The sequence below is a fragment of the Balaenoptera musculus genome, chromosome 2, assembly GCF_009873245.2.
Source record: "Balaenoptera musculus isolate JJ_BM4_2016_0621 chromosome 2, mBalMus1.pri.v3, whole genome shotgun sequence".
Taxonomy (NCBI): Eukaryota; Metazoa; Chordata; class Mammalia; order Artiodactyla; family Balaenopteridae; genus Balaenoptera; species Balaenoptera musculus.
The window spans coordinates 58,144,516-58,168,260 of record NC_045786.1 but is presented as its reverse complement, the minus strand read 5'-3'; the positions used below and the strand labels follow the sequence as shown (position 1 = coordinate 58,168,260).

At 38.4% G+C, this 23,745-nt stretch overlaps 1 protein-coding gene and 1 non-coding gene across 4 annotated transcripts in view; both read left to right on the top strand.

The window, feature by feature from the left end:
* Positions 1-23,745, top strand: part of SCAPER (S-phase cyclin A associated protein in the ER) — a 475,492-nt gene that overhangs the window by 412,640 nt on the left and 39,107 nt on the right. The gene's annotated exons all lie outside the window — the stretch shown is intronic.
* On the top strand, positions 16,770-16,873 carry LOC118891409. The gene has a single exon (XR_005018989.1). It is a non-coding gene; the product is annotated as a U6 spliceosomal RNA (small nuclear RNA).

Here is a 23,745-nt window from a genome sequence, read left to right as displayed (position 1 = left end):
GGTCCCACACTGCCCAGAGGCTGGCAGCAGTAACAGGGCTCCATCCAGGGCATTGGCACCTGCCAGCTTGGAGGCTGCCACGCTGCCCAGCTAGCTCCTGTGCAGTAGCCAGGCCACTCCCTGGGAGGTATCCTGTCACCCAGGAGACCCTTCCAACACTCACTCTTTTGTATACACACCATTATAAACCTGCCAGCGTCTCAAGTCTTTGTCACCTATACCCTTTCCTTGAATCCAGATGAATATCACACGCATAAACATTTCCATATGTGGTTGTTGTATAGTTTGTGGTCTTCAGCTTTCACTTACACATGGATTCAGTCACTTGAAATCTGTGGAACTTGAAAGAAGTTTAAAGGTCATTAATAGCCACTCATTTTTATAGGGAAAGCAACTGAGCCAAACTAACTTGAATTAGGACCCAAGATTCCTCCCTTGGTGTTCCCTCCTACACACTTGACTTTATATTATTCAAAATATGGGAGCATACGTTTTGTTTCTTTGAAAATTTTCTCAATTACATATGTGGAAAACAGGATCCTCTTCTCTTTAACACACACAGTCATGTCCTTGTCTAGTAGACATTAACTGAACATCTGCCTTGGGCCAGACACCAAGCTAAGTACTAAGGTTACTGCCGTCAGGGAGCCCAGAGTCTGGTGTGGAGTCAGACTTGCAAATTAATAGCTACAACATAATAGCTGCAACAGAAGAGAATGTGCACAGAGAAGGAAGTAAAGCACTTCCAAAGGAGGTCAAGAAGGGCTTCGATAGCCTAAATCTTAAAGGATCCAGGAAGACAAGTGGAGTAAAGAATTCATTTGGGAGAAAGGGCATAATATGGGCACTGCATGATATAGTAGATGTTATTGGTGCCTGTGGCCTATCAGGAGGTCACCTACAAGTGGCTTCCTGTATTTCTCTGCCTGAGGATATTCACTGAACAAGTAGCTGTTTGCTAGAAGTGCCAGGGAGTTAACACCCCCAAGAGTGACTCTCCAACAATAAATTGGTGGGTAATATCCCAGCTCCACTAACCCTCAGTGGGACAATCCTGAGGTATGTTCTGTACAGTTTCTCAAAGGGACCCAGTGGTAACCTGTTCATTAACACATACTTGATTGACTTTTCTCCCTACCCTCTTTTCCTTCTCTACTTCCTCACAAATAAACTACTAACACCCATATCTTTGTTTCAGGGACTGCTTTGGGGGCAACCCAAACCAAGAGTTATGGATATATAAGACATTGTCTCATGTTCAGTTTGATGTAGTTTACAATAGGGTGACTGTGAAGAGTGGCAGGAGATGAGGTATTCAGTGAGCTCCATACATGTTCAAATTTCTGTTATACGATGATCACTCCTGAAAAGTATAGAAATGACTGGAATGGCATGAGCCTAGAGGCAGAAGGAATAGTAAAAAGGCTCTTGAAATGTTGAGGGCCTGTGGAGACAGTAGAAATAGAGAGGAGCAGATACATTGAGGATACAGAATAAATGTAAGGGAAACGGCATAGAGCTGATAGTATGGGATGTAAAAGGAAGTGAGGAGTCTGCAATGACTCCCAAGTTTCTGACTTGAAATTTTTGAGTGGCAGATGGTATAGTCTCCAAATTAGGGGATATACGTGGTTTTCCATGATTCTAGACATGCCTAAGGATTATCCAGACAGACCAAAGTGTGTGTGTATGTATGTATGAAGTTTATATATAAAACCTTATTCTATACGTATATACACACACTCATAAAATGAAGTATAATTATTTCTATGTACATATACAACTGGATTTTAAATAAATCAATGATTAACCCTTAGTGGTTTTTAAGAATTCTTCATCTATTTTTTCCCCAATATAATTTCCTTCTCCAACCTCAGTTACTCTGCAAATTTCTGTTGGTAGGCCTTGCTACAAAAGCAGGTTCGGGTGGTTTCCTGGCTTAATTTACCTAGGAAATTCTTAGCAGTATCAGTGTAAGCTGCTTCTCTGAGAGACAAGAAGAATGACCCCTGTCTGCTGTTCTTCCTCTCATCCTTCAGTCTTCCAGCATTTCCTGAATACTGCCAAGCTACAGGAATACAGGGAGTTTTTCCTACATCTTCTGATGTGTTTACCTCTAATATTGACAGCCCATTTTGTGCTACAATACTTCCTGTTTCTTCGTGGAAATTATATTTTTAAACTATAAACTACAATGACCTGTTGAAAGCACTTTGTTGCATGTGTTAAATAGTCTCAGCACAAGGTCAAAGCCGTGTGTGGGGAGAAAGGTAGCTTGGTTGTTGTTATACTGGAGGAATTCACGTAATTCCTGTTGGGGCTGCCAAGGGAAGCCAGCCAGAGCCTGAGCGCCGAGGAAGGCTTGTCCTCAAAGCCCTTCTGTGACCAACAGGAGTAAAAGACAAAGGGGGGCCAGAGAGACCTTCAAAAACTGCCTCTCGTGAACTGGCAGACCCTGAGATAATTATGTACACTAATTGATAGCACGGGGCTTTGAGTAAACACTTTGCAGTCTGCCGGTGGCCGGCCTTTGTGATGGTGATTATAGAAGGTCTGCCTTTGCACTGCCCTCCTGTTGTGCCCTTAATCTTCTAATTTTTACCTAGGTTTTCTGAAAGACAATTTGGGTGTCAGTATTTACACTGTTAATCTCTGCTTCAGCATGGGGGAGAAAAGTACTGACCGATTATTTTTGTACCAGGCTTGGTTTTGAACAGTAAACTTGCATTTCTTTAAGTAAAAATCGAAATTGTGATCTTCTGGTGAAAAGATTGATTTTTATATTAGGATTACGCTACAATTTTAATACGTGAATTGTTCACAAGCTATAATTCTTAATCACTTCAACAAAATTCAACAATCTGTAATAGGACTTTCAGAAATGACTGTTTGGCCTTAACTGTTACCAGTTTTCCCTTCTTGGGCCTGCAAGAAATAAGGAAAAAAGGATAGTTTTCAAATCTCAGGGCAGTGACTCAACTGCCATAATTGACTGAGGCTCACTGAGTCCCCCTTAAGGTGCTGGCTCCTTAGCCAAACTAATAGGATCAGAACAGTAATGAGTGATTATAAATTGTAACCAACACAAAACCTTTCACTTAATCAGCAATCATTTCTAGATTCATAACTATGCAAAGTACTATAGCAAGAGGGCCAAGAAGTAGTGGATCCAAAGTGAAAGAGTTTACAGTCCTTATGACTGCAGAGAAGAAAAAGAGGAGCTTGTAAAACTTAGTTAATTCTGATTGGTTGGAAAACACTATTCTGAATGCTAGAATATTTTTACACAAAAAGAAATTTGTTACTATGTGTATTTGTGGTTTTTATTTTCGCATCTGTAAACTACACTAACAAAATGAGTTCTAGCCAAGGTCTCTGGAAACCTGTGTCATAAAAAGATAAGAATGATTTGTAATTTAGCCCATTAATTATGTGGATATAAATGAGTGCTTCTCAAGTGTTTAAGGGTGCTTGAAAACCATTTGTTCAAGCAAAGGTAAACTTTAACTCTGCCTGCCTGAATTATTCATTCATTCATTAGACAAATATTTATACAGTGCTTGCTCTGTGCCAGGCCCTGTGCTAGGCTTGGGAGAAAACAAAAATGACTAAGATGTTGATCAAGTCCTCAAGGACCTTGTAAGCTAGTAAAGAAGAGGTATATACAAATATCCATGGTATAAGGCAGAGAGTGATACAGAGGACAGAAGATAATACACAAAAAGCACTTAGCATGCTGCCTGGCACATAGTAAATGCTTAATAAATATTGGATTATCACATCATCATTGATGGACTTCAGAGGAGGGAGAGATCACTCTTAGTTGTAGGAATTAGCTGTTTTCTAGAGCAACTAAAATTTAATCTAGGCCTTGAAAGATAAAAAGGGTTGGAACATTTAGAGTTGAGAAAAACATAGACAAAGAAAATAGCATACGCAAAGACATCAAAGCAGAAAAAAACATGAAGAATGAACAGAGTACTTAATTTGGCTGGATTTTGAGATGTATGTAGTGGTGATTTTAGTGCCTACCAGACTGTTATGATGTTCAAATGAGGTAACAAATATAAAAATACTGTGTGATATATAAAACAATCTGCTGAATGTGGTGGTGACAGTGGTGTCATTAAAAGCCTTTGATCAGGGCAATGACATGCTAAAAACCATTATCATGGTAGTTATCATGTGAAAGTGTATGAGAGAGGCTGTAGAAAGTGGGAAAGACCATTAACAGTCATCTGGCCAAGAGGCAAAAGGAACGGAAAAGAAGAATCTTTTTAAATCCTCTCATAGTCTCTCTTTTTATGTATGGTATCACTGGTCTCTCGGGCATCAGGCTCCAGATGTCATCTCTCTCTCATCCGTCTTCCTTGTACCCCAGAACTAATCTGCTGTCATGTTCCATTGACTGGAAGGAACCTTAAAGTCACCTTAATCCAGTCTTCTGTTCAGATTTGTAGCTCTTCAATAACTTCTTTCAGTTTACATTTGAGTATCTTCATTGACAGGGAACTTATTATTTACCAGGGGAGCCTATTCTGTCATTGATCAGTTTTAATGCTTTAAAAGCCTCTCCTTATACCAAGCTGTAATCCGTCTCCCTAATGCTACCTACTAGTACTAGTCCTATTTTCTCCTTGGCAACATATAGATTATTCTAACCCCACTCTTCTCCCTACAGTTCTCCCGTCTCACCGTACCACATATTCTCCTTTGCTTTCATTCTTGTTCCAGTTACTATGGTTGTGTAACAAATTACCCCAAAACTTAGTGGCATAAAACAACAATCTGTTAATCTCACAGATTCTGTATGTCAGGAATTCTACCAGGATACAGGGAGAATGGCTCATCTTTGTTCCACAGTGTCTAGGCCTCAGTTGGAAGACTTGAAGGCTGGAGGTTGGAATCATCTGTGTGCTTGTTCACACATGACTGTAGTTCACGCTACCTGTTTGTTAGGGACCTTTCCATGTGGTCCCTCTGCACAGGCTAATTTGGGCTGCACAGCATGGTGCAGCTTCAAAGGAGGAGCATCCTGACAAGTGAGAGAGCTAGGTGGAAACCATGTCACCTTTTATGACCTAGCCTCGAGAGTCATGCAGCTTCATCCCCTCCACTGAATTCTGTTCAGCAAGGCAGCCACAGAGTCCCATTCAGCTTCAAAGGGAGGAGAAGTAGACTCCGTCTCTTCATGGGCAGTATAAAGGTTCTGGAAGAGCGTATTGTACCAGAAATATTGCTATGGTTATGTTTGAAAAATAGAGTCTTCCACATTCCAACCTACCCTAGAGATAAATGTGTTCCCAGTATCCTGTTCTCATCTGTATTCTTTCCTCTCTGCAGTCTCATACTTGGTATAATCATTTCTCTTGGCATCTTTAGCCACTGTCCTCGGACAAAAGGCTTGCTGGTGTTGGGAGATGGGGAATGAAGTAAACATAATAGGACTAAGCAAGTGTAACTAAAGGAAATAACATTTGTTGAATACTGTTTATGTGCCCCAGGCTAAGGGCTCCTCATGAGTTATCTCCCAGCAATCCTCACACTGTCCAAGGGAGCATAACAGCCTCTAGACTGATAAGGAAGAGTGATTGTCCGAATCCTTCAGGTCTGGAAAGTGAGAAGAATACAGGAACAGGAACCTCTGGGCTGTCTCTATATTCACAACTGGGCAAATGCTAGTACAGAGATTTCTGAAAGATCTATCCCAGCTGGTAATAAAGTCTTAGTTGACTTGTAGGGACAGAAAGATGATCACTTCATTGCTGCAATTCAAACTGTGTGTCTACTATGTGCTAGGCACTATGCCAGAGAAAGGGAGCTGCCTGGGCCTTAGCCCACAGGGCCAGCATTTAGGGGCAGGCTTCACTGACTTACTACTCCCAGAGGGGAGAGGGTGTGATGAAGGTAGTCTGCCAATACATATGCAGGCTCACCAGACTTAGGATAGCAGAATATGTCTGGTGTACACTTGCAGTTGAACTCCCACTGGCTCTAGGACTTTGGGGGTCAGGATCTCAAAAGGAAAATCCTTTTGTACTGTTGTATTGAAGAGCCCAGGTTTGGGAGTCAGAAAAATGTGAATGCAGTTCCTGCTCTCCTAGCTCTGTGACCAGTGACAGATTCTTTAGCTTCTCAGTGCCTGTTTCCTCACATTATAAACATGAATTTGACAATTCTTCTTCACAGAGTTGGGGCAAATGGTGACTAACATGTCTGTCACCCTAACCTTCTGCCCAAGGTGCTTTTTTATATATATTTATTATACCCCACCCTGTTCCAAAAAGATTTGAGATGGCTTACAGAAGTATATATGTCTTCTTATTTTAAAAAAAATAGATGAAAAAAATTAGAATAAAAGAAAATAGGTAGGGAAAAGTAAATGAAGCCAGAAGCAAGTAAAGTTAAGGCATAAACCATATTCATAAACAAGGCCCTGATAGACATTTCCTCTTGGAATTCCTACTGGCAGTTTCTACCAGGAACTTATATTTAATACGTCAGATTCTAAGCTCATTGGCTTTCATCCAAAGTTGGCTTTTCCTCCTGATTACCTTATTCTGCTCATGATTGTAGTAATATGAACAGATTTTAAGACCTCAAACCTTTATTATCTTTCACTTCTGTCTTTCAGAATCCAATCCAGTCCTATGCAATTAAATCAAAACGATGCTTGCCACAGAAACATGAGATGACACCTGTTATTTATACCTATGACTTGATATTTGTCTACTTCTAATTCACTAGTTCCTTTGTCCTGAGTATATGTTTTGTGTCTTCAAATGAAAAGGTTTCCCTAAGGAGAAAGACTAAATATCCTAGCAGCTCTCCTTCAGGCACCTAGCACCAGGCTAGAAACAAAATAAGAAGTCGGTAAATAGCTATGACTGGCAGCATTAGCAAATACTGATGTGCACCATCGACCTATGCCAGAGCCCCATTTCCTGGGCTTACTCTTAGCATAGGAAGAAGAGGTGCCTATGTCTCACGTTCTTCCTCCCTTAAGGTAAGAAGGAGACGTCCAAGGCCTTCATGCCTTTGGCATACCTTTCTGAGACCAGTTCTCTCTCTCTTCCTTCCATTGCTTTAGCAAATCTTTATTAATTACTGTTTACTGAGCACTTGATATGTGCCAGACACTTGTCGAGATATTAGGGATCCAGTGGTGAACAAAATACTCACTCTATGGAGCTCACAGTCTAACAGGAGAAAAAGATGATAAACCAGTAAATGAATAAGATAATTTTAGCTAGTGATAATGATACGAGAAAATAAAGCAGGGTAATATAGCAGAGTGATTTGGGTGAGTGGTCAGGGAAGGCCTCTCTGGGAAGATGACACTGAGCTAAGAAGGAGCCAACTCTGTAAAGATTGGAGGGAAGAATATTCTAGTTGAGCAGAATAGGAGGTTGATGACTCCCAAATATCTGAAGTGGGTGTGTACCATAAACATAGAAGGCAGTGTGCTGGAGGCCAAGAGATCAGGACAGAGAGAGTGGAAGTTTGGGTTTTATTCTAAGTGTGATAGGAAGCCACTGGAGGATTTTAAGCAGGAGAGCAGCATGATCTGATTACTTAAAAAGTAGTGGATTTTTACTCTGTATAGAATGGATTATAGGGGCAAGAGTGGAAGTAGGAAAGATTAATTAGGAGGGTACCGTATCACGCAGCCCAGATATGACAGTTTTTTCCTCCCAGTTACTCACCCAGAAGAAGTAATTGCTTTCATTTGGCAACACAGCAGAGCCTCTGGCAGAGCTCCTTCAGCCTAACTGCCAAATACTAAAGATAAGAGAAGCCCAAAATATCAGCTGAACTAGCCAAAATCAGCACAGGGCCCTTTTGTGTTTTACAGTGATAATGAGAAAACTGAAGATAGAGAGGTCAGAAATGTCCCATCTGAGAAGCATTCTTGTATAACAGTCCTAGTCTGTAGTTCCAAGATCTAGGACCATATACTGTTGTCAGTCATCCAGAGCTGCCGCATTCTCACATTTTGGACTCCTCCCTGCCCTTTCTCCATTCACCTTTGGTTGTCCCCAGACTGTCTTTATCTTCCACTTTCTTGGTCCTCCTCCCAGACCTCTGCCAGAGACCACAGTTTCTTCTTAGGGGCCTCACCCTTTACCTTCCATTCTCATTGGTGTCCTCTTGGTCTTCCTCTTTCTCAAGCATGTTCTAGGTTGTTGATCTCCAACAACAAGAATGTCTCTCTGTTTTCATCATCTATCACTTCTCTTCCCAGAAAGGTTTCCTTCTCAAAAGTTCCTCTTTGAATGCAACTGAAACTAATAACCAGGTACATTGAAAATCCTCCCAAGTAATCAGCCAGCCTCACTCTACCTAATATTCTCACTATTTAATTTCCCCTATATTTTTCCTCTTCTCTAACCAAATGTCCAGACTGTCTTATAGTGCTTACACATGTATCTTTTCCACCTTGAGTTCTCTCTTGCTCTCATATCTCCACTAAGTCATCCTCATTCCCTTCAACAGGGCTCCAAATTAGATCTGCATTAAACAAGCTATTTTCTCCCTCTACTGTATACATAAAATATAGGGGGTGTGTGTGTGTGCGCGTGTGTCTGTCTGTGTAGGAGACTATAATTTTTGAAGTAGATTCACACCTGTTATAACACCCCAGAACTGGACAGAATCTTAGACATCATCCTGTCCAATGCCCAGCTGAGTTTTGAGTGCCCTCTGTGACTTCAGTGAATGTATTCCTCCACTGATTGCAGAATAGTTAAGAATGTAATACCTCACCAACAGCCCATTTAACTTTTGGGTGTTCTGATTGTTAGAAAATTTTCTGTAAGTTTATCTAATATCTGCTTTCGGGTAGCATCTCTCCTCTGGGGTCATAAATAATGGTGTAATACCTCTTCAGTTTGAAGATAACCTTTATATCCTCCAGTTCTGAAATAAATTTCCCAGTCCCTTCAAATGTACCTCAGGTGACATTGTTTCCACATAGTTTTACCACACAAATCACTTTCCTTGGGAACTTTCTGATACATCAGTGTCCTGAATGTAGTGCCATACCCAGTGCTAGAACCAGTACTTCCAGAGTAGTTGTTCATTGCAGTGGATCAGGATAAACCTTTCTGATTGTGTACGTTTTACTCCTGTTAGCTCAGTCAAAATTGAATTATATTCATGGGTAATGAAGCAAGACTGTTTCTTCGTTTGAATGGATAGGAAGCTAATTTGCTAAGTCTTTTTCCCCCACTTATCATTGAAAGCTATATTCCAGTCCCCTGTCACTTACCTTCTTCGCATCCTAAACATATGCAGTTAGTTTTTAAATCTAAAACTAGGATTTAATAGTCATTTCTATAAATTTCATCCTTTTTTAGTCCTCATTTATTTTTAATTAAACTTTTTTACTTTTTACTTCCTCCTCCTTGAAACTATCTTCACTTTGCTTCTAGGGCACCACACTTCCCTGCTTTTCCTCCTACCCCACTGGTTTCATTTTTCAGCTTCATTTAATGATTTATTCTCATCTCCCCAACTTCTACACTTTGGAGTATCCCAAGGCTCAATTCTCAGACTAATCTATGTTCACTCACTAGATGAGCTGGCTTTAAATACCATCTGTGTGTTGATGACTCCCAAATATCTCAAGCCCAGATCACTCCTCTGAACTCAGACTTGTATATTTATTCATTTATTCAACAAATGTCTATTGAGTGGCTATTTTGTGTCAGATACTGTTCTAAGCCCTGGAGACAGACAAAATTCCCTACCCTTGGGAAGCTCATTTTATCCAACTTCTGATTCAGTATCTTCACTTAGGTGTCTAATAGGCATCTTGAATTTAACAAGTTTAAAGCTGAACTCCTCATTTTCCTCCCCAGACATGCTCTATCCACTGTCTTTCCCATTTCTGTAAATGGCAGCCACATTCTTTCAATTACTCAGGCAAAAAAAACGACTGAGCCATTTTTTACTCCTCTTTTTCTCACCCCCACATTCATGCTATCAGGAAATCCTATTGGCTTTCCCTTCTGAATATTTTTCAGAATCCAGCCACTTCTTACCACATGCATGACTACCATCCTGGTTCATCCACCATGATCTCTCACTTGGATGATTGAAACAGTCTCTTAATTGGCCTCTCTGCTTCTGTCTTGGCTCTTCTAACAACTTTTCAACCAATTAGCTATAGTGATTATTTTTAAACCAGTCATATTATATCACCCCTCTGCTCAAAACCTTACAATGGATTTCCGTCTCATTCAGTAAAACCCTTATAATGTCCTTACAATGCTCTACAAGCCCCTACCTGATCGTCTTCCTGTTTCATCTCTGACCTCATCCCCCGTGGTTCCTCCACTTTGCTTAACCAGCTGTAGCCACACTGGCCTTCTTGCTGTTTCTTGAATATGTCATGCATGCTCCTGGCTCCAAGCCTTGGAACTTGCTGCTCCTCTGCCTAAAAACACCCTTGCCTCAGGTATCCACATGGCTTCTTTCCTTACTTTCTGTAGAATTCTGCTTAAATAACACTTTAGAAAGGGTTTCCCAACCACCCTATATAAAATAGCATCACACACACACACAAACACACACACCCCTACATCTTCATTCCCTACCCATATCCCCTGCTCTTCTACAGTACTTAGAACACCTGACATACTATATATTACATGTGATACTTGTTTATTTGTTCATTGTATCTCATACACTAAAATGTAAGTTTTATGAGAAAGAGAACATAGATTTTACTGCTGAATCCCAGTGCCTAGAAAAGTGCTTGCACAGAGTAGGTCCTCAGTGAATATTTGTTGAATTAATGAATCATGAATGAATAGGCCCATGTGAGAGAATAATGCCCCTCCTGAACATTCTACCCCAAAGCAAAATACACATTCTTCTCGAGTGTATATGGGACATTTTCCAGGATAGAATACCATGTTAGGCCACTAATTAAGTTTTAGTCGATTTTAAAAGATAGACATCATACAAAATATCTTCTCTGACCATAATGGGATGAAGTAAGAAATCAATAATAGAAGTAAAACTAGAAAATTCACAAATTTGCAGAAATTAAACAAAACACTCTTAAACATTACATAATGATCAGGGATCAATCGAAGAAGAAGATATAACAATTGTAAATATATATGCACACAAGATAGATGCATCTAAAAACATAGAGCAAATATTAACAGACATAAAGGGAGAAATTGTCAGTAACACAATAATAGTAGGGGACTTTAACACCCCATTTATATCAATTGACAAATCATCCAGACAGAAAATCAATAAGGAAGCACTGGCCTTAAATAACACATTAGACCAAATGGACTTAATAGATATATAAAGAAGATTCCATCCAAAAGCAGCAGAATACACGTTCTTTTAAAGTGCGCATGGAACATTATCCAGGATAGATCACATCCTAGGCCACAAAACAAGCCTCAGTAAATTTAAGAAATTTGAAATCATATCAAGCATCATTTCCAACCACAACGCTATGAGACTAGAAATCAACTACAAGAAAAAACTGCAAAAATTACACAGGTGAGGCTAGACAGTGTGCTACTAAACAACCAATGGATCAGTAAAGAAATCAAAGAAGAAATTTTAAAATACCTGAAGACAAATGAAAACAAAAATACAGCAATCCAAAATCTATGGGACACAGCAAAAGCAGTTCTAAGAGGGAAGTTTATAGTGATACAAGCTTACCTCAGGAAACAAGAAAAATCTCAAACAAACAACCTATCCATACACCTAAAGGAACTACAAAAAGAACAAACAAAACCCAAAATTCATAGAAAGAAAGAAATCACAAAGATAAGAACAGAAATAAATGAAACAGGGTGTTAAAAAAAAAATAGAAAAAATCAGTGATACCAAGAGCTGGTTCTTTGAAGATAAACAAAATTGATAAACCTTTAGCCAGATACATCAAGGAAAAAAAAAAAAACAGAGCACAAATCAATAAAATCAGAAATGAAAGCAGAGAAGTTACAGCCAGCACCACAGAAATATAAAAGATCATAAGAGGGCTTCCCTGGTGGTGCAGTGGTTAAGAATCCACCTGCCAATGCAGGGGACACGGGTTTGAGCCCTGGTCTGGGAAGATCCCACATGCCTCAGAGCAACTAAGCCCATGCGCCACAACTACTGAGACTGCGCTCTAGAGCCTGCGAGCCACAACTACTGAGCCCGCATGCCACAACTACTGAAGCCCACGCACCTAGAGCCTGTGCTCTGCATGCAACAAGAGAAGCCACTGCAATGAGAAGCCCGTGCAACGCAACGAAGAGTAGCCCCCGCTCACCGCAACTAGAGAAAGCCCCGCACGCAGCAACGAAGACCCAATGTAGCCAAAATAAATAAATTAATTAAAAAAAAATCATAAGAGATTACTACAAACAACTATATGCCAATAAACTGGACAGAAGAAATGGACAATCTCCTAGATATGTACTGTCTTCCAAGACTGAACCAGGAAGAACTAGAAAATAAGAACAGATCAATTACTAGTAATGAAATTGAATCAGGAATTTTAAAACCTCCCAAAAAACAAAAGTCCAGGACCAGACGGCTTCACAGGTGAATTCTACCAAACATTTAGAGAAGAGTTAACATCTATGCTTCTCAAACTTCCAGAAAGTTACAGAGGAAGGAATGCTTCTGAACTCATTCTACAAGGCCCACATCACCCTGTTACCAAAACCAGACAAATATATCACAAGAAAAAGGAAATACAGGCCAGTAACACTGATGAACATAGATGCAAAAATCCTCAAAATATTAGCAAACCAAATCCAACAATACATTAAAAAGATCATAAACCATGTTCAAGTGGAAATTATCCAGGGAAGCACAGATGGTTCAGTATCCACAAATCAATCAGTGTGATACACCACATTAACAAACTGAGGAATAAAAATCATATGATCATCTCAATAGATGCAGAAAAAACTTTTGGCAAAATTCAACATCGATTTATAATAAAAACTCTCCACAAAGTGGGTATAGAGGGAACATACCTCAACATAAAAAATGACCATATATGACAAACCCATAGTTAATTACATACTCAACAGTGAAAAGCTGAAAGCATTTCCTCTAAGACCAGGAACAAGACAAGGATGCCCAGTCTCACCACTTTTATTCAACATAGTATTGGAAGTCCTAGGCACAGCAATCAGACAAGAAAAAGAAATGAATCCAAATTGGTAAGGAAGAAGTAAAACTGTCACTGTCTGCAGACGATATGATACTATACATAGAAAATCTGAAAGACACCACCAAAAAACTACTACAGCTTATCAATGAATTCAGTCAAGTTTCAGGACACAAAATTAATATACAGAAATCTGTTGCATTTCTATACACAAACAACAAACTGTCAGAGAAATTAAGGAACAATCCAATTTACAATCACATCAATAAATAAAATAAAATACCTAAGAATAAATCTAACTAAGAAGGTAAAAGACCTATACTCAGAAAACTCTAAGAAACTGATGAAAGAAATTGAAGTTGACATAAACAGATGAAAAGATATATACCATGTTAATGGATTTGAAGGCTTAATATTGTTAAAATGACCATACTACCCAAGGCAATCTACAGATTCAATGTAATCCCTATCAAAATGCCAATGGCATTTTTGACAGAGCTAGAATAAATAATTTTAAAAGGTGTATGGAAACACAAAAGACCCCAAATAGCCAAAACAATCATGAGAAAGAAGAACAGAGCTGGAGGTATTATGCTCCCTGACTTCAGACCATGCTACCAAGTTGCAGTAATCAAAACACTATGGTACTGGCACAAAAACAGACACATACCTCAAGGAACAGAATAGGGAGCCCAGAAATCAACCCACACACTTATGGTTTCTGTGACAAAGGAGGCAAGAATATACAAGGGAGAAAAAACAGTCTCTTCAATAAATGGTGCTGGGGAAACTGGACAGTTACATGTAAAAGAATGAAATTAGAGCATTTTCTCACATGATATGCAAAAATAAACTCAAAGTAGATTAAAGACCCAAATGTAAAACTGGAAACTACCAGACTCCTAGAAGAAAACAAATAGAATACTCTTTAACATAAATCCAGTATTTTGAGGGATCTGACTCCTAAGGCAAAGGAAACAAAAACAAAAGTAAACAAATAAGACCTAATTAAAATTAAAAGCTTTTGCACAGCAAAGGAAACCATTGACAAAATGAAAAGACAACCTACTGAATGGGAGAAAATATTTACAAATGATGCAACCGACAAGGGGTTAATATCCAAAATATATAAACAGCTCATACAACTCAATATCAAAAAAAGAAACAAACAACCCTATTAAAAAATGGGCAGAAGACCCAAAAAGACATTTCTCTAAAGAAGACATACAGATGGCCAGTAGGCACATGAAAAGATGCTCATCATCGCTAATTATTAGAGAAATGCAAATCAAAACTACAATGGGGTACAACCTCACACCAGTCAGAATGGCCATCATTAAAGAGCCTACAAATGATAAGTGCTAGAGAGGGTGTGGAGTAAAGGGAACCCTCTTACACTATTGGTGGGAATGTAAATTGGTACAATCACTGTGGAAAACAGTATGGAGGTTCCTCAAAAAACTAAAAATAGAGTTGCTGTATGATCCAGCAATCCCACTCCAGGGCATATACCCAGACGAAAATATAATTCGAAAAGATACATGCACCCCTGTGTTCATAGCAGCACTGTTTACAATAGCCAAGACATGGAAACAACCTAAACGTCCATCGACAGATGAATGGATAAAGAAGATGTGGTATATATATATCCAAGGGAATATTACTCAGCCATAAAAAAAGAATGAAATAATGCCATTTGCAGCAACATGGATGGACCTAGAGATTATCATGCTAAGTGAAGTAAGTCAGAAAGAGAAAAACAAATACCATATGATATGACTTATATGTGGAATCTAAAATACGACACAAATGAACATATCTACAAAACAAAAACAGACTTACAGATAAAGAGAACAGATTTGTTGTTGCCGGGGGAAGCAGGGTGGGGAAGGGAAGTTAGCTGAGAGTTTGGGATTAGCAGATACAAACTACTATATATAGGATGGATAAACAACAAGGTCCTACTGTATAGCACAGGGAACTATATTCAATATCCTGTGATAAACCATAATGGAAAAGAATATATATATATACATATATATATGTATATATAGCTGAATCACTTTGTTGTACAGCAGAAATTAAACACAACATTGTAAATCAACTATACTTAAATAAAATTTTTAAAACCACAATGAGATAACACCTCACACCTGTCAGAATGACTATCATCAAAAAGACCACAAATAACAAATGTTGGCAAGGATATGGAGAAAAGGAAACCCTTGTACACTGTTGGTATAATATAAATAGGTGTAACCACTATGCAGAACAGTATGGAGGTTCCTCAAAAAACTAACAGTAGAACTACCATATGATGCAGTACTTCTACTCCTGGGTGTATATCCAAAGAAAATGAAAACACTAATTTGAAAAGATACATGCACCCCAGTGTTCATAGCCGCATTATTTACAGTAGCCAAGATATGGAAGTAACCTAAGTGTCCATCAACAGATGAATGGAAGAAGGAAATGCATACACACATACACACAATGGAATACTACTTGGCCGTAAAAAGAATAAAATTTTGCCATTTGCAGCAACATGACTGGACCTGGAGATATTATGTTTAGTGAAATAAATGACACAGAGAAAGACAAATACTGTGTGTTATCACTTGTATGTGGAATCTAAAAAATAAAACAAACTAATGAATATAACAAAACAGAAACAGACTCACAGATATAGAGAACAAACTAGTGATTACCAGTGTAGAGAGGGAAGTGGGGAAGGGCAACGTAGAGGTAGGGGATTAAGAGGTACAAACTACTATCTATAAAATAAAATACAAGGATACATTGTACAGCACAGGGAATATAGCCAATATTTTATAATAACTTTAAATGGAGTATAATCTATAAAATTTTCAATCACTACATTGTACACTTGAAACTAATATAATTGTAAGTCAGCTATACCTCAATAAAAAATAAAATAAATTAAAAAACTCATGGGACAGTAAAAGCACTGTTAAGGGGAAAGTGTATAGCTATAAGCGTTTATACTAAAGAAACTAGAAATATCTCAAATCAAAAAATTAACTAGGGACTTCCCTGGTGGCGCAGTGGTTAAGAATCCGCCTGCCAATTCAGGGGTCATGGGTTGGAGCCCTGGTCCGGGAAGATCCCACATGCTGCGGAGTAGCTAAGCCCGTGTGCCACAACTACTGAGCCTGTGCTCTAGAGCCCACAAGCCACAACTACTGAACCCCACACGCCTAGAGCTCATGCTCCACAACAAGAGAAGCCGCCGCAATGAGAAGCCCGTGCACTGCGACAAAGAGTAGCCCCTGCTTGCCACAACTAGAGAAAGCCTGTGCGCAGCAATGAAGACCCGACGCAGCCAAAAATTAATTAATTAATTAATTAATTTTTTAAAAATACATCTATACAACTTAAGGAACTAGAAAAAAAGAACAGACTAAACCCAAGGCTAGCAAAAGGAAGGAAATAATTAAGATTATGGCGGAGATCAATTAAGTTGAGAATAAAATAACAATAGAGATAATCAGTGAAACCGAAAGTTGGTTCTTTGAAAAAATCAATAGAATTGACAAACCTTCAGCTAGAAAACAAGAGTGAGAACTCTGAAATTACTAAAATCAGAAATGAAAATGGGGTGCTCACTTTGACAGCGCATATACTAAAATTAGAATAATACAAAGATTAGCGTGGTCCCTGCACAGAGATGACACTCAGATTCTTGAAGTGTTTTGTTTTTTTATAGTTGTAGTACAGTATTGTATATTGAAATTATAAGAGAGTAGATTTTAAGCATTCTACCAAAAAAAAAAGTTAACTATATGAGGTAATGGATGTTTTAACTTGATGATAGGAATAATTTTACAATGTATATCAAATCATTATGTTTTACACACATTGAATGTTACAATTTTTTTTGTCAGTTATACTTCAGTAAAGTTGGGTGGCGGGAGAAATGAAAATGGAACATTGCTACCAATTCTACAGAAATAAAAAGGACTATACGAGAGTACTATTAACAACGTATGCCAACAAATTGAATAATTTAGATGAAATGGACAAATTCCTAGAAACACAATACCTACCAAGACTAAGTCACAAAGAAATAGAAAATCTGAAGAGACCTGTAACTAATAAGGGGACTGAAGCAGTAATCAGAAGTCTCCAAAGGAAAGCCCTGGACCTGATGGCTTCAGTGGTGAATTGTACCCAACATTTAAAGAACTAACACTAGTCTTTCTCAAACTTTTCCAAAAAATTAAAGAGGAGAGAATACTTTCTAACATGAAGCCAGCATTATCCTGATTCCAAAGCCAGACAAAGACACCACAAGAGAGAAAACTCCAGACTGATATTCCTTACGAACATTGATTTAAAGATCCTCAACAAAACACTACCAAACCAAGCTCAGCAGCATGTTTAAAGGATTATACACCATGACCAAGTGGGATTTGTTCCTGGAGTGCAAGAATGGTTCCGCATATGAACATCAATCAATTTAATAGACCACATTAACAGAATGAAGGGGGAAAAAAACATGATCATCTCAATTTATACAGAAAAGCATCTGATAAATTTCAACACCCTTTCATGATAAAAACACTCAACAAATTAGGAATAGAAAGAAACTACCTTCACATAATAAAAGCCATATGTGAAAAGCCCACAAGGAACATCATACTCAAGGATGAAAGAAGGAAAGCTTTTCCTCTAACATCAGGACAAGGCAAGGATGCCCACTTCTGCCACTTCTACTCAACATAGTACTGGAAGTTGTAGCCAAAGCAATTAGGTGAGGAAAAGAAAAGTAAAAAAGGCATCTAAATTGGAAGGGAAGGAGTAAAATTTTCTCTGTTTGCAAATGATATTATATGTAGAAACTACTAATGATTCCACACAAAAAGGCTATTAAAATTAATAAATGAATTCAATAAAGTAACAGAATACAAAGTCAACTCACAAAAATTAGTTGCATTTATATACACTATATACTGTGAACAATCTGGAAAGGAAATTATGAAAATTCCATTTATAATAGCATCAAAAAGATAAAATACTTAGGAATTAAACAAGAAGATGAAAGACTTGTACAATGAAAAGTATAAAACATTGCCAAAAGCAATCAAGGAAGGCATAAATTAGAAACACATCCCATGTCCATGGATTATAAAACAATATTGTTAAGATGTCATTACTATGCAAAGCAATCTATAAATCTATACATTCCTTGCACTCCCTATCTAAATCCCAAAGGCTTTTTTTTTTTGCAGAAATAGTAGATCCCATCTTAAAATTCATATGGAATCTCAAGGGACCCCAAATAACCAAAACAATCTTGAAAGAGAAGAACAAAGGGGGAGGACTCACACTTCTGATTTCAAAATTTACTACAAAGCTACAGTAATCAAAATAGTGTGGTATTGGCATAAAGACAGACATATATAACAGTGGAATAGAATAGAGAGCACAGACTTAAACTCTTGTATTTATAGTCAAATGATTTTTGACGGGGGTGGCAAGACCATTGAATGGGAAAGGACAGTCTCTTCAACAAATGGTGCTGGAGAAACTGGATATCAATAAGCAAAAGAATGAAGCTGGACACTTATCTAACACTATAACTTAAGATGGATCAGAGACGTAAATGTAAGACCTAAAACAATTACACTCCTAGAAGAAAACAGGGCAAAAGCTTCCTGACATTGGATTTAGCAATGATTTATTTGGATGTGACACCAGAGGCACAGGCAATAAAAGAAAAAGTAGACAAATGGGACTGCATGAAAATTTTTTTGATTTGTGCATCAAAATATAATATCAACAGAGTAAAGAAACAACCCAGAGAATGGGAGATAATATTTGCAAGTCATATATCTGATAAGGGGTTAATATCCAGGAACTATGGAAAACTCCTAAAACTCAACAACAAAATAACCCAATTTAAAAATGGGCAAAGGACTTGAATTCCAAAGAAGAAATACAAATTGGTCAGTAAGCACATGAAAAGATGCTCAATGTCATTGATAGGGAAATGCAAATCAAAACTACAATGAGATAGCACCTCACACCCATTAGGATGGCTACTATTAAAAAAAAGAAAAGAAAATACCAAGGTTTGGTGAGGATATGGAGAAATTAGAACCCTTGTGCATTGTTAGTGGGAATGTAAAATGGTATAGCTGCTGTGGAAAATGTTATGGCAATTCCTCGAAAAATTAAAAATAGAATTATCATATGATTGAGAAATTCTACTTCTGGATATATATCCAAAAGAATTGAAAACAGGGTTTTGAAGACATGTTTATACACCCATGTTCATGGCAGCATTATTCACAGTAGCTAAAACAGAAGCAACCCAAGTGTCCATCAGTGGATGATGGATAAACAAAATGTGGTATACACATATAATGGAATATTATTCAGCCTTGAAAAGGAAGGAAGTTCTGCCATATGCTACAACATGAGTGAAACTAGAGGACATTATGCTAAGTGAGATAAGCCAGTCACAAAAAGACAAATACTATATGATGATTCCACTTATATGACATACTTAGAGTAATCAGAATCATGGAGACAGAAAGTAGAATAGTGGTTGCCAGGGGGAGGAAGGTATAGGAAGTTATTGTTTAATGAGTATAGAGTTTCAGTTTTACATGATGAAAGAGTTATGGAGATGGTTGGTAGTGATGGTTGTACAACATTATGAGCGAATTTAATACCATTGAATTATAAACTTAAAAATGGGTAAGATGGTAAATTTTATGTGTATTTTACCACAATAAAAAAAATTAGGGGTGGGGGGAGATAATGCCCTGCCAAAGATATCTGTATCCTAATCCTCAGAACCTATAAATGTGTTACCTAACATGGCAAAAGGAATTTTGCAGGAATGGTTAAGGATCTTGAGATGGAGAGAGTAGCCTGGATTATCCAGGTGGGCCCAATGTAATCTCAAAGGGAAGCAGGAAAGTCAGTGTTAGAGAGGGATTTGAAGGTGCTATGCTGCTGGCTTTGAAGATGGAAGAAGGGACCAGGAGCCAAGGAGCAACCATACTCTAGAAGTTGTAAAAGACAAGGAAATAAATTCTCCCCTTCAGCCTCCAGAAGGAACACAGCTCTGGTAACACCTTGATTTTAGCTTAGTGAGACATTTTGGATTTCTGACCCCCAGAACTTTAAGAGAATAAATTTGTGTTGTTTTGAACAACTAGCTTGTGATCATTTATTCCAGCAGCAATAGGAAACTGATGCACACGCCTGCCACTATTAGACTGTAACCTTCTATAGGACAGGGGTCTGGTCTTCCTTGATTTTGTAATACATCACAGGTCACTGTTGCTGGAGCACAGGTACTTTGGCTTTTTAAATAGAGAATATATGACAGATAATCATGTCCCTTTTGCTCACCACAAAGCCTGATAAATGATGATACTACTAGATGCAGGTCAGCTTTCTAAGAATGTCCCAGTACATAAGAGCCCACAGCTGGAATAACTCTTTAAGAAATAATTCACTTCTCCTTGAACAGTGAAGTTCACATTCATCATTGGGAGAGACAGTGACTTAACTCCGTCCACTCCCAGCACTATGCAGACCTTTGGGTGGAGTGTTCTGGATTCAGAGGCTAAAATGGGAGGTTCTGATAAGATGCCTCCAGGATTCCAGATCTAAAGGAGGGAACAAAGCCAAAATCCAAGAAACTAGGAGAGCAATCTAGAAGATACCGGCACTGAAGGGGATCAGGGTGGATGTTACCGAATCAGAAATCTGCGACCAGGGATACAAGAGCAAACAAGCCAGGAACAAATGGGGAAAGGGGGTTATAGTGTCTGCGACTGTCACAGCTGCTTTTTTGGGCCAAATAAGGCCTGTTACGTAAGTGGTTTAAAATACCAAAGATGGAACAGATGGCAGTTGATTCATGCCCACACAAATTACTGCGTTTTTTTTTTTTGCCCAGCTATACTCTCCTTTAAGGCAAAGTAGGGTTTTCAAGAGCTGTGCAGGTGTATTGATGGCCCAGTTATAGTTTTGCCTGATTGAATCTTGCGATTAATGAGCAGAAATGAATATACCACTAAGATCTCTAATCCTAGAGACCAAACAAAAACACTTTAAAATCCAATAAAATTGAGATCTTAGAGTGTAATATACAAAATTTCAGATCTGATTTTTCATATCTTCAATGTGTTTTTAAAAGAAAACTTTATGGGCTTCCCTGGTGGTGCAGTGGTTAAGAATCCACCTGCCAATGCAGGGGACACAGGTTTGAGCCCTGGTCTGGGGAGATCCCACATGCCGCGGAGCAACTAAGCCTGTGCGCCACAACTACTGAGCGTGCACTCTGGAGCCCACGAACCACAGCTACTGAGCCTTTGTGCCACAACTACTGAAGCCCACGCGCCTAGAGCCCATGCTCTGCAACAAGAAGCCACCACAATGAGAAGCCCATGCACTGCAACAAAGGGTAGCCCCCGCTCGCCACAACTAGAGAAAGCCCACGCGCAGCAACAAAGACCCAACGCAGCCAAAAATAAATAAATAAATAAATTTATTAAAAAAAAGAAAAAGAAAACTTTATAACCTGTGCCTGATATGAATAAGGCCTTTTACTTTTTTATTATAAACATTTAGGCTTAAAGTGATTATAGCTGACATTTAAGACCAACAGGAGCCAGTGGCCTGTTCAAGGACAAATTATCCGTATTTCAGACTAAATCAAAAGTAAACATTTTCTAAAGTCCCTTCAGGTCTACATTAGTCCTGTGGAAGCCAAATGCAGCAGACAAGCTCTCTCCCCTCCCCTCCGCCCTGTATATTCTGTAGGCTCACTTTAAAATTAATTGTCTTTTCCACAAAGCAATATTAATACACATTTTGAACCATTTCCACATCTGAGTTCTTGAATGCTAATTTAATTGATTTTTCTGAATCAACATTTTTATTTCATCAGAAGAATATTGCAAAAGATCCTGAGTTATGTTATTTTATAGTTTAGTATTTTCCTAAATAGGGTGGGGTGGAGAGAAGAGGAACTATTCTGATGATCTTCACTTGCTGGGTTTTTTTTAATTTATTCTTTTAAAGAAGTAATAGCAGTGAATTCATGTCATTTCATAAATGCTTGCAAAGATTAACTGTTACAAAGTGTTCTAAATAATAAAGCTATATTCCTGAATATCTGCATTTGAATATGCTAATAATCAGTTTAAAAGCAACATAGGCAGTAAAGGGGAGGTCACCATTCTGAATCACAAAGAAGAAAAAATGTTGTCACCAGCAGTGATGTCACTCATCCCCAAGGTTCTGAAAGCCTATTAGAAATTAGCTTTAGGGAGAAATGTCTTCTGACTTGTCATTGGTTCTAAAAGGCAGTCATTGTTAAACAAACACAGACCCCTTTTTGGAATCTATATAATAAACTCAGACACATTAATCTCTACTCACGTCTTTAGTCAGGGTCTGACCCCTAACTCTCATGGCTATAATGGAAGGAAGGAAGGAAGGGTGAACTGAACTGACATTAGCTAACAGTTTGTGTAAAGGTTCAGATGTGCCTATAAGCAAATAAATATAATTTCTTAACTTTTGTTTTTACTGAGTCCCATATGACAGAAAGTGTCTCTTCGTGATGATCAGGATTACATTACAACCTCTGTGTACTTTGTTTAACAGTGTTCAGTTAACCCCGAGATTTGATTTAAGAAAAGGCATGGAGACAAAAGAAGAGGTCACCTCCTGTTTGGCCTGGATGTTTTGGTCTTTGGACAAAGCCCTGCCTTTAAAGAGTCAAAAGTTCTTGGTAGTACCCCTGCCTTTGCCACTGACAAATGTTTATGACCTAAAACATCTCACTGAATCTCTGAGGGTTTCGGTTGCGTCATGTGTGAAGTGAGGAGAACAATACCTTCTCTACCAACTATGAAGAACTACAAATGAGGCGGGGTAGAAGATGTGAATGTACTTAGCAGGTTCTGCCATGCAAATGAGATGATAGTATTTCATAAGACCTGCTTTCTTGAGAAGAGAACAAGTGTCATCCCACGTTCTTAGACTATCAGAAATAGTGCACATTCAGGAAATAAATGCTTACCATGGTTACGAATAAAACTATACTTTGATGAAACTAACAAATTAGAATGAATAATATAATCCCTTAAAAAAGTTATAGATTAGAAAACTAGACAAGATACTAGAAACTTGCCAGCCAGCACTTGCGAATTCATATTTACTTAGTGGCATCTCTTCAGTGCTTCTGGGCAAGTTTATGAGATAAGCATAGATCTTTAATGCCTCTCTCCCATTCTAGATTCCAGCTGAAAGGAACAATAACAACAACAGAAAAAGGAATGGGAGGGACCTATATTAGTGTTAAAAATAGGGAAGGGCATCATCCTGTGGCAGAAACATAAAGACACTTCTGCTCAGTGTTGTGCAGATCATACCAGGTTAAAGGGAGACACTGAGCAGGGACTTGTAACTTCCCTTCCTGAGAAAAAGCTGTGTCCCATGAAGGAAGGTGACTGACCCACTTGGAACAGCCCAGAGACCTGAGGATTTGTGCAGTGGTTAGAACAAATAGCTGCAGCAGCTACAGACCTTACATTTCAGAT